Consider the following 11,910-nt stretch of genomic DNA (forward strand, 5'->3'; position numbering starts at 1 on the left):
TGTGTCTTCGCGTTTCCATGCCGGCTGAATTCAGGTTCTGTACTTTTGGTTTTGTAGTCGATAACAACTCGGGAGGAGACTGGGGGAATGATCAGAAATCACCAACTGCTGCCCTGGGAGGTCCCGGGAGGTGAGGAGGGATCCCAGAGACACCTGGGAGATTCCAGTCTGGGTGCTGGTGAGGATACAGAAATTCTCCTGGATTGGAGTAATTATACGCCCTACTGGCCGTCTGTATTTCTGGAGTGGTTTTGTCTGTCTAGGTTTTGTTAGCCTTTGTTTGTGTATCTTCTGGTCTCAGTCTTGTCTTACTTCTGACTTTGACGATGGGACAGACTGTGACGACCTCTCTGAGTTTGACTCTGGATCATTGGACTGATGTTAACTTGTCAATTGAGATTAAGAAAGGGCCATGGAAGACTTTTTGCTCCTCAGAGTGGCTGGCGCTTGATGTCGGCTGGCCTCCAGAGGGCACCTTTGATTTAATCATTATTTTTGAAATTAAAGCTATTGTTTTTCAAGAAGGACCGGGATCCCATCCTGATCAACAACCATACATTACTGTATGGCAAGATTTGGTCCAGGATCCCCCCACCTTGGGTGAAGTCCTAGGTGCGTAGACGGAAGCTAGGATCCCAAGCCCTGGCTCTCCGAGAGTCAGAATGCAAAATGAAACCTGTAGCTCCGAGGCCTGAGAGTTTGCCCAAAAACCAACCTTCGGCTCCTCCTAAAATCTATCCCGAGATTGAGAAGCCACCTGAGTGGCCGAGCCCTCCACCACCTCCTTACCGGCTGCCCTAGATGCCTGATCCTGGTGCTAACAGCAGCACCAGGAGGGGGGCCTGCGACGGACACACGAAGTCGGCATGCTCAGAGACCTGCACAGGGGAGGACCAGACTCAACAGTGGCGTTACCGCTGTGCGTCTATGGGCCTCCGGTGGACCCACCCCACCTCCAACCCCTCCAGTATTGGCCATTTTCCTCTGCTGATCTTTACAATTGGAAAACTAATCACCCTTCCTTTTCAGAGAATCCCGCCAGCCTGACAGGATTGGTGGAGTCTTTGATGTTTTCCCACCAACCCACCTGTGGGCAGCTTTTACAGGTCCTCTTCACTACTGAAGAGAAAGAGAAGATCCTGTTGGAGGTCCGGAAAAATGTCCCCCGAGCAAATCGGGTACCAACCAATCTTCCAAATGAAATAGATGCCTGGTTTCCCCTTAACAGACCTGATTGGGACCTCAGTATGACAGCAGGTAGGGAGCGGCTGACGGTCTATCGCCGGACTCTTGTGACCCCACTACTTTGGCCAAGGTAAGAGAGGTTCTTCAAGGGTCAGTTGAACCGCCATCTGTGTTTCTTGAATGCTTAATGGAGGCTTACAGGTGTTATACTCTCTTTGACCCAACCTCTGAGGGTCAGCAAGCAGCGGTAGCTATGGCCTTCATAGGACAGTCAGCATCAGATATTAAGAAAAAGTTACAGTGGTTAGAAGTTTGCAGGATTATACCTTGCAGGATTTGGTTAGAGAAGCAGAGAAAGTGCTTCATAAGTGAGAGACTGAGGAAGAAGAGAGAGAGAGAGAGAGAGAGAGAGAGAGAGAGAGAGAGAGAGAGAGAGAGAGATTCCTGCACAGGAAAGAGAGGACTGGAGGAGGGATCATAGACAAGAGAGAAATTTGACGAGAATTTTGGCCGCAGTGGTAGGAGAGAAAGGAAAGACAGGATCTAGACAGATAGGGAACCTGGGCAACAGAAGACCAAAGATGAGTGAAGATGAGCTGGGGCACTCGTTGAACAAAGACCAATGTGCTTATTGCAGAGAAAAAGGACATTGGGCAAGATAATAACCAAAGAAGATAGGAAGGGCCTCTAAGGTACTGGCTCTAGAAGAAGATGATTAGAGGAGACGGGGCTCGGACCCCCTCCCCCGCACCTAGGGTAACCCTGACTGTGGGGGGGACCCCTATGGATTTTCTAGTGGACACACGGGCTGAGCACTCTGTGCTGAAATAACCATTGGGGAAGCTAAAGAATACAAAGACTATAGTAACTGGAGCAACTGGACAGAAACAATCTCTGTGGACCACCTTACGAACTGTAGATTTGGGGAGAGGACAAGTGACTCATTCCTTCCTGGTTATCCCTGAGTGTCCCACACCTTTATTAAGAAGATACTTGTTAACAAAGGTGAAAGCCCAGATCGGGTTTACTCGAACCGGGCTGGAGGTGACATGGGAGACTCCCACCTCCATGATATTGTCCCTGAGACTCGAAGAAGAGTATCGACTACATGAGCTCCCGAGTCAGGCAAAGACCACTGGTGTGAAGGAATGGTTAGCAAGATTTCCTAAGGCTTGGGCAGAGACTGGGGATATGGGAATGGCAATGAGAGCTACCCCAGTAGTAGTTAGGGTTTCTAGACAGATAGAAATATATTTCAGTTAGTTAGGTATTCTTCAGATATTTCAGAGACCTTCAGAATATGACATTTAAATGTTTTAAGAACTTGGAACTTTTCATGACAATGAGACACATCGGTTCCTGGCAGCACCAATCTACTTCAAGAGGAAGATGGGCATCAAAGAGGCTCCTTATGGAGTTTGCTAGCCATTTGGGCAAGAAACTGCTCTTTCCTGGATTGCTTGATGAACAGAACATGCAGGACCCGCAGAGAGATGACTAGTAAACTTGCTTAAAGGTAAGACGATCCTTTGGGGTTCCTGCTACATGGAAGAGTCTGCTAGACATTCCTCAGGATACAGAAAAATGTGATGGACAAACTGCCAGTGTAGGTGGAACTGTCTTTGAAATTTCCTGCTTCGTGGAAAAGTCTGCTGGACACTATGGGCCTGTGGGCTGAAGATGGATGCCCCAACGGTACAGAAGAACTTTGGGTGACTGTCCAGGCAGCGAGATGTCTCTGTCAATTCTAGAGTTTTGACAGTTGCTTACAATGTACTTCCTGTTTACTTAGGTAATATCATATCCTTCTGGAGTCTTTGATGGAGTTGAATAATTTATAGTTATAATTATATTTTTCCTTAGTCATGATAAAAGATAAAGTAGATAAAAATATTGTAACTGTAATTCTTGCTTGATATATATTTTGTTATATATAATTTTACTATGTTAAAGTTAAAGCCTTCCTTTTTGTTTAAACAAAAAAGGGAAATGGTGTGGGAGGTCATTATGTTTATGTGTTGCTTTTATTGGTTAATGAATAAAGAAACTGCCTTGGCCTGTTGATAGAACAGAACTTAGATAGGTGGGGAAAAACCGGACTGAATGCTGGGAGAAGGAAGGTGGAGGGAGAGAGATGCCATGTATCCCTGCCAGAGACAGATGCCGGGACTTTACCCATGCTTACCACATGGTGAAGCACAGATTAATGGAGATGGGCTAAATCAATATGTAAGAGTTAGCCAATAAGAAGTTAGAGCTAATGGGCGAAGCAGTGATTTAATTAATACAGTTTCTGTGTGATTATTTCAGGTCTAAACCAGCTGGGCAGCCTGGAACCAACAAGCAGCCTCCCACTACAGTGGAGTTTAGATTAAGGCAACTCCCAGGGGAGGGACTTGAAATGGAACCTCCCGCCCAGCATTCCAAAGATGGATGCCAGGGGCTGGGATGAGGCCCCTGACTATAATAAGGACAGGGACAGACTTTGATCTCTGGTGTCCAGACTTGGCACGTTGGGGCAGGGAGAAGCAAGAGCAGCAAACCACCAGATCTATAATAGCATGTGACTAACACCTGCTCCAAGATAAGGGCTGTGCAGCGCCCTCTGGTGAGCTGTGCTGAGGGCCTAGCCAGGAGGTAGGATGGGAGGGGCTGATCTGGGGTGGGGCTGGGATAGGGATGGGGCTGAGGCCAGGACAGGGCCAGGTGAGTGAGGTTCCTGCCTGTGACACTGAAGGAAGTGGCAGCAGGCAGTCTCACCTCCTTCAGGTCTTCATAGAAGAGATAGAGAACAGGGTGAGAGCGTGTCAGCTCCCACCACTCCTTCACGTGCTGGTACCACGACCCATAGGACACTGGGGAAAGGAATGGGGCACAGACACACTTGTCAGTTCCAGCTGTGCCCTCAGCTCCAGCTGTGCCCTCAGCTCCAGCTGTGCCCTCAGCTCCAGCTGTGCCCTCCTCAGCTCTAGCCCCCTCCGTGCTATAGACTCAGATTCACCTTTTCCCTCCATGAAGTTCTCTAGGAAGCTGTCCCAGGTGCCTGGATCAGGGTGCACCTTGGCCATGTTGTAGAAGTTATAATAGGAGACGGCCACGTCCTTCACATTTCTGGCAATGTAAATCACCTGCAGGGGCAGACAGTTCCATACCCTTAGTATCAATCCTCACACACCAAACCCTACCCCAATCCTGGTGCTACCGTGGTGTGTGTGTGTGTGTGTGTGTGTGTGTGTGTGTGTGTGTGTGTGTGTTTGACTAGAAAGGGATTTGGTATTTTTTTTTGCTTTGTTTTATTGTTTTGTTCAGGGAGGGACAGAGTCTCCCTATGTAGTCCTGGCTGTCCTGGAATTCACTCTGTAGCTCAAACTGGGCTTGAACTTACAGAGATCTGCCTGTCTCTGATTTCTTAATGCTGGGATTAAATGCATATGTCACCATGTCTGGCTGTCATTTTGTTTTGGGCAGAAGGGGTTAAACAGGGTCTTTCTATGTAACCATGGCTGACCTGGAACTCACTATGTAGACCAGGTTGACCTCGAACTCATGAAGATCTATTTGCTTCCACAGTGCTGAGATTAAAGGCATGTGACACCATGCCTGGCCCATCCTGTGTTCTTGTCACCCTTCACAGCATCCATTGGGGGAATTGTCTCCCAAGGTGGTAAAGGAGAAACAGGCTGGACAGTTGCTACCTTGTGGCATGGGTAGCACTGCACCGGGATTTATCCAGTGCTTGTTCCTGGCATGGGTTGGTTATTAGGGTGCATTCTCCCAAAGCTCTTTTGTGGAAGGCTTGGTTGTAGCTGGGCAGCAGCACTGGGAAGTGACTAGCTGGTGAAGACTGACCTAATGCAGGGATTGGTCCTCCATGTTTGGTGGCATTTCTGGGAGGTGCTGAGTGCCAGGAGGTTGGCTTGGCAGGAAAGATGTGCAGTGTAAGTGTTGGCATATTTGGTCGGTATGCTAAGTAACCAGACCAGCTCAAAACAACAGATATAATTTAATAATTGAAAAAGGGGGAAACTCACGCTACCAGAGTGGAAGGCCCGCAGTCCAAACGGGTCTGGCAAGCACCATGTAGAGAGCGTGCACACCTCTCTACCCCGTTTTTCTACCTGGGCTTGAGGCGGCCACACCCTAGCCAGATGTGATTGGTTGAGCTTCCCCATCATCTCCCCCTTTTGTCTAAACAAGATTGAACCAAACCCAATACAACTATATACAATAGGAACAGATAACAAATATAAAATTACAAGCAATAAAGAATATTAAGCAAGAAACACATAACAAAAGTTTTACTAAGCATTCTATACCAAAGAGTCTAAATAATGTATTGAAATTAAGTTTAGCTAAATCATGAGGAGGGTAACTACAATTATCTAATCTTCAACTCCATCAAAGATCTGAGAAGGGAAGTAATATTACTTGAGTAAACAGGAAGTACAATCAAGAAACTTCCAAAATGTGCAACAAATGACAAAGGCAACTGACTACCTGGGCAATCACCCAAAGTCTCATTTGCAATGTTGAGGCAACCAACTTTGGCTAAGGCCTAAAATAACTGACAGACCATTTTCAAAGGCAAGAAACTTTTCAAAACTGTCTTACCCTGTCTTGGCAGGATATGACAGTCCTGTTTTATTCATTTATGGATACTCTGTATTTCTGTCAGTGGTTGAGGTATGGGCATTTCTTTGCCCAAAGGCCAGTTCTACCAAGAAGAAAGGTTCCAGGTGAAGTGTCTTTGGTGCTCAACATTCTCCCAGGAGTAGATCAGGGTTGCCAGGAGTGATCGTGTCTCATTACCACAGAACTCTAGGTTAGATTAAAGGCCATTTTCTACAGCTCTTTGAAGAGGTTGAAGATTATACTATCTATACTGAATATAATTTCTATGTATCTAAAGAACCTGATTAGCCTAATTATAAATATGACAAATATAGATGACTATTGATCTATAATTCTCAATACCTATCTAACTTAAAGACTAAGAGAATAAACAACTATGCAATAAATAAGAACAATGACCTTCAAATGTACACAATGTGTATCTTGATCAGAGGTAGTAGTATACACATATGGTAAATATATAAATATATATGTATGTCAATACATAAACAATGTTTCAAACAGAGGTAGAAGCATACATGCATACAATATTCAATATAATTTAACTTTGTATCAATATACAAGAATCGATACCAATAACCCACATTACCGATCTATTATCCCATTACCAATTATCCTTCCTTTTTTTTAAGAACACCCCTGAGCCTATAAAATTCTTCCCCCATCCCTCAACCATATACCAATTATAACCAACCCCTAAATGATGTCCCTAAACCTGAGGGTAAACTTTGCTGGGAGAGGGGACGTCGTCCTCTAAAATTGCTTCCAGCTGTCATAAGGGTAACATTCTTCCTAGGGGATCCCGTGAAAGTAAATGATGGTTAAATTTCAAGATTAATATTTGGTCTGGTAAAATTGCAAATAGTCCCTGAGCAGTTTTTGTTTGTTTGTTTGTTTGTTTGTTTGTTTGTTTGAGGTTTGGCTAGAATGTTGTAAAAGATGTGTACCATGTCAGCTAACCAAGTTGGAACCATCTTGTGCAGCTGGTATCAAAAACAGGTCTTGTAGTAGCACTATCAGCATCATGACGTCATATCAACCAGGTGGAGTTGTTGTTGTGGGGCCCCATCTTCTTCCTGGAAACTTTAAAGATTACTGCAGGGAAATTTATTGTTCATTATGGAAGACTTAAGCATGACCTATATAGACATATATAGACATATATCTTCAATGAAAGGTATGATAAAGACAAAAACAGATATGAAGAAAGGCAAAGAAAGTTTATAAATTATTTTTTCTTCTGTCCCATATCATGGCTCTTGACATGAGACAGAAACTCCAGGTTTTTTTTTTCTTAACAACAGGCTTGGAATTGGAGAGGGACTGAGCCAGAGTCCAACTCCAAAACCAGCTCTATATATTTATAAACATAAGTACATTCATAGATATGAATATGTTTAGCATAATTTTACTTACAGAACCTATTTGATTGTCTTGTTGATCCTTATTGGGTTGTAAATTGTTTTCATCTGTCAGTATTCAAACATCCAGGGTCCCTTGAATTTTTTGAAGACGTGTGTTTTCCTGCGGAGATAAGAACAGAACCCTACCCCCATCCTATATGTTATTTTTTAAGCACCTGTATGATTATCATTATTGTGGATGAACTGTCATTTCTCCTTTTCAAGAGGCTCCTCCTCTTCAAACCGAACCTTTATTAATTTTGATGGTATCCACAATTTTTCGTCTCCTGTGGAAACAAGAGCAAAACCCCTTCCCCAACGCAGCACATCTCCTGGCTTCCATTGCAAAGTCAGCACATCCTTGAAATAAACCGGTTGATTTAATTCAGCAGACTTTTCCATTATCCAATGTCTTTCTGTGGCCGTTGTCCCTTTCTCATTAGCGTTAAAAAAATTCAAAGTTAATAAAGCATTATGTAATCTGTTGGGGGGTATTTTCCACCCCTTTTTGTTTGTTTAACATATCCTTTATAGTTTGATTTGATCTTTCTATGACTGCTTGACCTGTAGGATTGTATGGTATACCTTTAACATGCTTGATATTATAATAAGCAAAAAAAGTTTCATTTTCTTAGAGATATAAGCTGGACCATTATATGTCTTTATTTGTGCAGGTATACCCATGATGGCTGTAACTTCTAATAAATGAGTGGTTACTGAATCAGCTTTTTCTGAGCTTAAAGCAGTTGCCCATGGAAGACCTGAATAAGTGTCAATGGTGTGGTGTACACATTTTAATTTGCCAAATTCCACAAAGTGGAACACATCCATCTGCCAAATTTCATTCCTTTGAGTACTCTTTGGATTAGTCCCTGCAGGTAGTGGTGTTGGTTATAGAAAAGAAAGAGCAAGTAGGGCATTTCTTTACAATCTCCTTAGCTTGTTGTCACGTTATAGAAAACTCTTTCTTCAAGTCTTTGCTATTGATGTGATTTTTTAATGAAATTCAGAGGCCTGTAGCACACTTCCAATCAACAATTGATCAATTTCTGCATTACCTTGTGCTAGAGGACCTGGCAGACCCGTATGGGATCGGATGTGTGTTACGTACATAGGGCAAAGCCTATTCCTGATCATGTCTTGTACCTGGATAAACAATGAAGTCAGTTCTGTATTATCTGATATAAATTCAGTGGTTTTAATATGCAAGATAACTCTTTCTGCATATTGCAAGTCAGTAACTATATTAAGAGGTTCTTTTTTTCTCTTTTTTTATTAAAAATTTCCATCTCCTCCCCTCCTCCTCCCCCTTCCCTCCCCTCCCTCTCACCCATACCCCCACTCCACCCCTCTCCAAGACAAAGAGCCATCAGGGTTCCCTTCACTATGTTAAGTCCAAGGTCCTCCCAGCTCCCCCTAAGTCCAGGAAGGTGAGCAACCAAACTGACAAGGCTCACAGTGAGCCCGTCCATGCTGTAGAGTTCATGCTCATTGCCGTTGTCCTTGGTTTCTCAGTCCTCCTCCACCGTCAGCCACATTCAGAGAGTCCGGTTTGGTCCCCTGTTCCATCAGTCCCATTCCAACTGGACTTGGTGGTCTCCCGTTAGATCTGTCCCACCGTCTCAATGGGTAAATGCACTCCTCACGGTTCTGACTTCCTTGCTCATGATCTCCCTCCTTTTGCTCCTCATCAGGACCTTGGGAGCTCAGTCCGGTGCCCCTATGTGGGGCTCTGTCCTTTTCTCCATCCAATGCCAGGTGAAGGTTCTATGGTGATATGCAAGATATTCATGAGTATGGCAATAGAATCTGGACATTTCTGGCACCCTCTCCTCAGCTGCCCAAGGACCTAGCTGGGGGCGTCTTCCTGGACACCTGGGAACCCCTCTAGAGTCAAGTCTCTGCCAACCCTAGAATGGCTCCCTTAACTAAGATATATAATTCCTTGTTCCCATATCCACTCTTCCTATATCCCAACCATCCTATTCCCCCAAGCTCTTCCCATCCTCCACTTCACACTTTTCTCTCCCCATTCCCCCATGCCCCCATCCCACCCCACCCCCATGTTCCCATTTTTTGTCCGGCAATCTTGTCTACTTCCATTATCCAGGAGGATAACTATGTGTTTTTCTTTGGGTTCACCTTCTTATATAGCTTCTCTAGGATTTTTTACGAATTATAGGCTCGATGTCCTTTATTTATGGCTAGAAACCAATTATGAGTGAGTACATCCCATGTTCATCTTTTTGGGCCTGGGTTACCTCACTCAGGATGGTGTTTTCTATTTCCATCCATTTGCATGCAAAATTCAAGATGTCATTGTTTTTTACCGCCGAGTAGTACTCTAATATGTATATATTCCACACTTTCTTCATCCATTCTTCCACTGAAGGGCATCTAGGTTGTTTCCAGGTTCTGGCTATTACAAATAATGCTGCTATAAACATAGTTGAACAAATGCTTTTGTAATATGATTGGGCATCTCTTGGGTAAATTCCCAAGAGTGGGATTGCTGGGTCCTGGGGTAGGTGGATCCCAAATTTCCTGAGAAACCTCCACACTGCTTTCCAAAGTGGTTGCACAAGTTTGCATTCCCACCAGCAATGGATGAGTGTACCCCTTACTCCACATCCTCTCCAGCAAAGGCTATCATTGGTGTTTTTGGTTTTAGCCATTCTGACAGGTGTAAGATGGTATCTCAACGTTGTTTTGATTTGCATTTCCCTGATTGCTAAGGAGGTTGAGCATGACCTTAAGTGTCTTTTGGCCATTTGAACTTCTTCTGTTGAGAATTCTCTGTTCAGTTCAGTGCCCCATTTTTTAATTGGGTTAATTAGCATTTTAAAGTCTAGTCTCTTGAGTTCCTTATATATTTTGGAGATCAGACCTTTGTCTGTTGCGGGGTTGGTGAAGATCTTTTCCCAGTCAGTAGGCTGCCTTTTTGTGTTAGTGACAGTGTCCTTTGCTTTACAGAAGCTGCTCAGCTTCAGGAGGTCCCATTTATTCAACGTTGCCCTTAATGTCTGTGCTGCTGGGGCTATATGTAGGAAGCGGTCTCCTGTGCCCAAATGTTGTAGAGTACTTCCCACTTTCTCATCTAACAGGTTCAGTGTGTTCCGATTGATATTGAGGTCTTTAATCCATTTGGACTTGAGTTTTGTGCATGGTGATAGATATGGATCTACTTTCATTCTTCTACAGGTTGACATCCAGTTATGCCAGCACCATTTGTTGAAGATGCTTTCTTTCTTCCATTGTGTGCTTTTAGCTCCTTTATCAAAAATCAGGTGTTCATAGGTTTGTGGGTTAAGATCTGGGTCTTCTATTCTATTCCATTGGTTGACTTCTCTATTTTTATGCCAATACCAAGCTGTTTTCAATACTGTAGCTCTGTAATAGAGTTTGAAGTCAGGGATGGTAATGCCTCCAGAAGTTCCTTTATTGTATAAGATTGTTTTGGCTATCCTGGGTTTCTTGTTCTTCCATATAAAGTTGATTATTGTCCTCTCAAGATCTGTGAAGAATTTTGATGGGATCTTTAAGGGGATTGCATTAAATCTATAGATTGCCTTTGGTAGTATTACCATTTTTACTATGTTGATCCTCCCAATCCAAGAGCAAGGGAGATCCTTCCATTTTCTGGTATCCTCTTCAATTTCTTTCTTCAAAGACTTAAAGTTCTTGTCAAATAGGTCTTTCACTTCCTTGGTTAGGGTTACCCCAAGATATTTTATGCTATTTGTGGCTATCGTGAAAGGTGACGCTTCTCTGATTTCTTTCTCTGCTTCCTTATCCTTTGTATATAGGAGGGCAACTGATTTTTTGGAGTTGATCTTGTATCCTGCCACGATACTAAAGGAGTTTATCAGCTGTAGGAGTTCTTTGGTGGAGTTTTTCGGGTCGCTTATGTACACTATCATATCATCTGCAAATAACGAAAGTTTAACTTCTTCCTTTCCAATTCGAATCCCCTTGATCCCCTTGTTTTGTCTTATTGCTATTGCTAGAACTTCAAGCACTATATTGAAGAGATAAGGAGAGAGTGGACAGCCTTGTCGTGTTCCTGAATTTAGTGGGATGGCCTTGAGTTTCTCTCCATTTAATTTGATGTTAGCTGTCGGCTTGCTGTAAATAGTCTTTATTATATTTAGGAATGACCCTTGTATCCCTAATCTCTCCAAGACCTTTATCATAAAGGGGTGCTGAATTTTGTCAAATGCTTTTTCTGCATCTAATGAGATGATCATATGGTTTTTATCCTTCAGTTTATTTATATGATGGATTACATTAATAGATTTTTGTATGTTGAACCAGCCCTGCATCTCTGGGATGAAGCCTACTTGATCATAGTGGATAATTTTTCTAATGTGTTCTTGGATTCTGTTTGCCAGTATTTTATTGAGAATTTTTGCATCAATGTTCATGAGTGAGACTGGCCTGTAATTCTCTTTCTTGGTTGAGTCTTTGTGTGGTTTAGGTATCAGGGTAATTGTAGCTTCATAAAAGGAATTTGGCAATGACTGTTCTGTTTCTATATTATGAAATACCTTAAGGAGTATAGCTATTAGGTCTTCTTGGAAGTTCTGGTAGAATTCTTTAAAATCCCTTAGCACCATAAGAATGGCATATAATTCTGCCATTATTATATTCTGCCAGAAGGCAGAATTATACGGGCTTTGTTCCGCCTTAT

This window comes from Arvicola amphibius, chromosome 1 (assembly GCF_903992535.2).
Source record: "Arvicola amphibius chromosome 1, mArvAmp1.2, whole genome shotgun sequence".
Lineage (NCBI taxonomy): Eukaryota > Metazoa > Chordata > Mammalia > Rodentia > Cricetidae > Arvicola > Arvicola amphibius.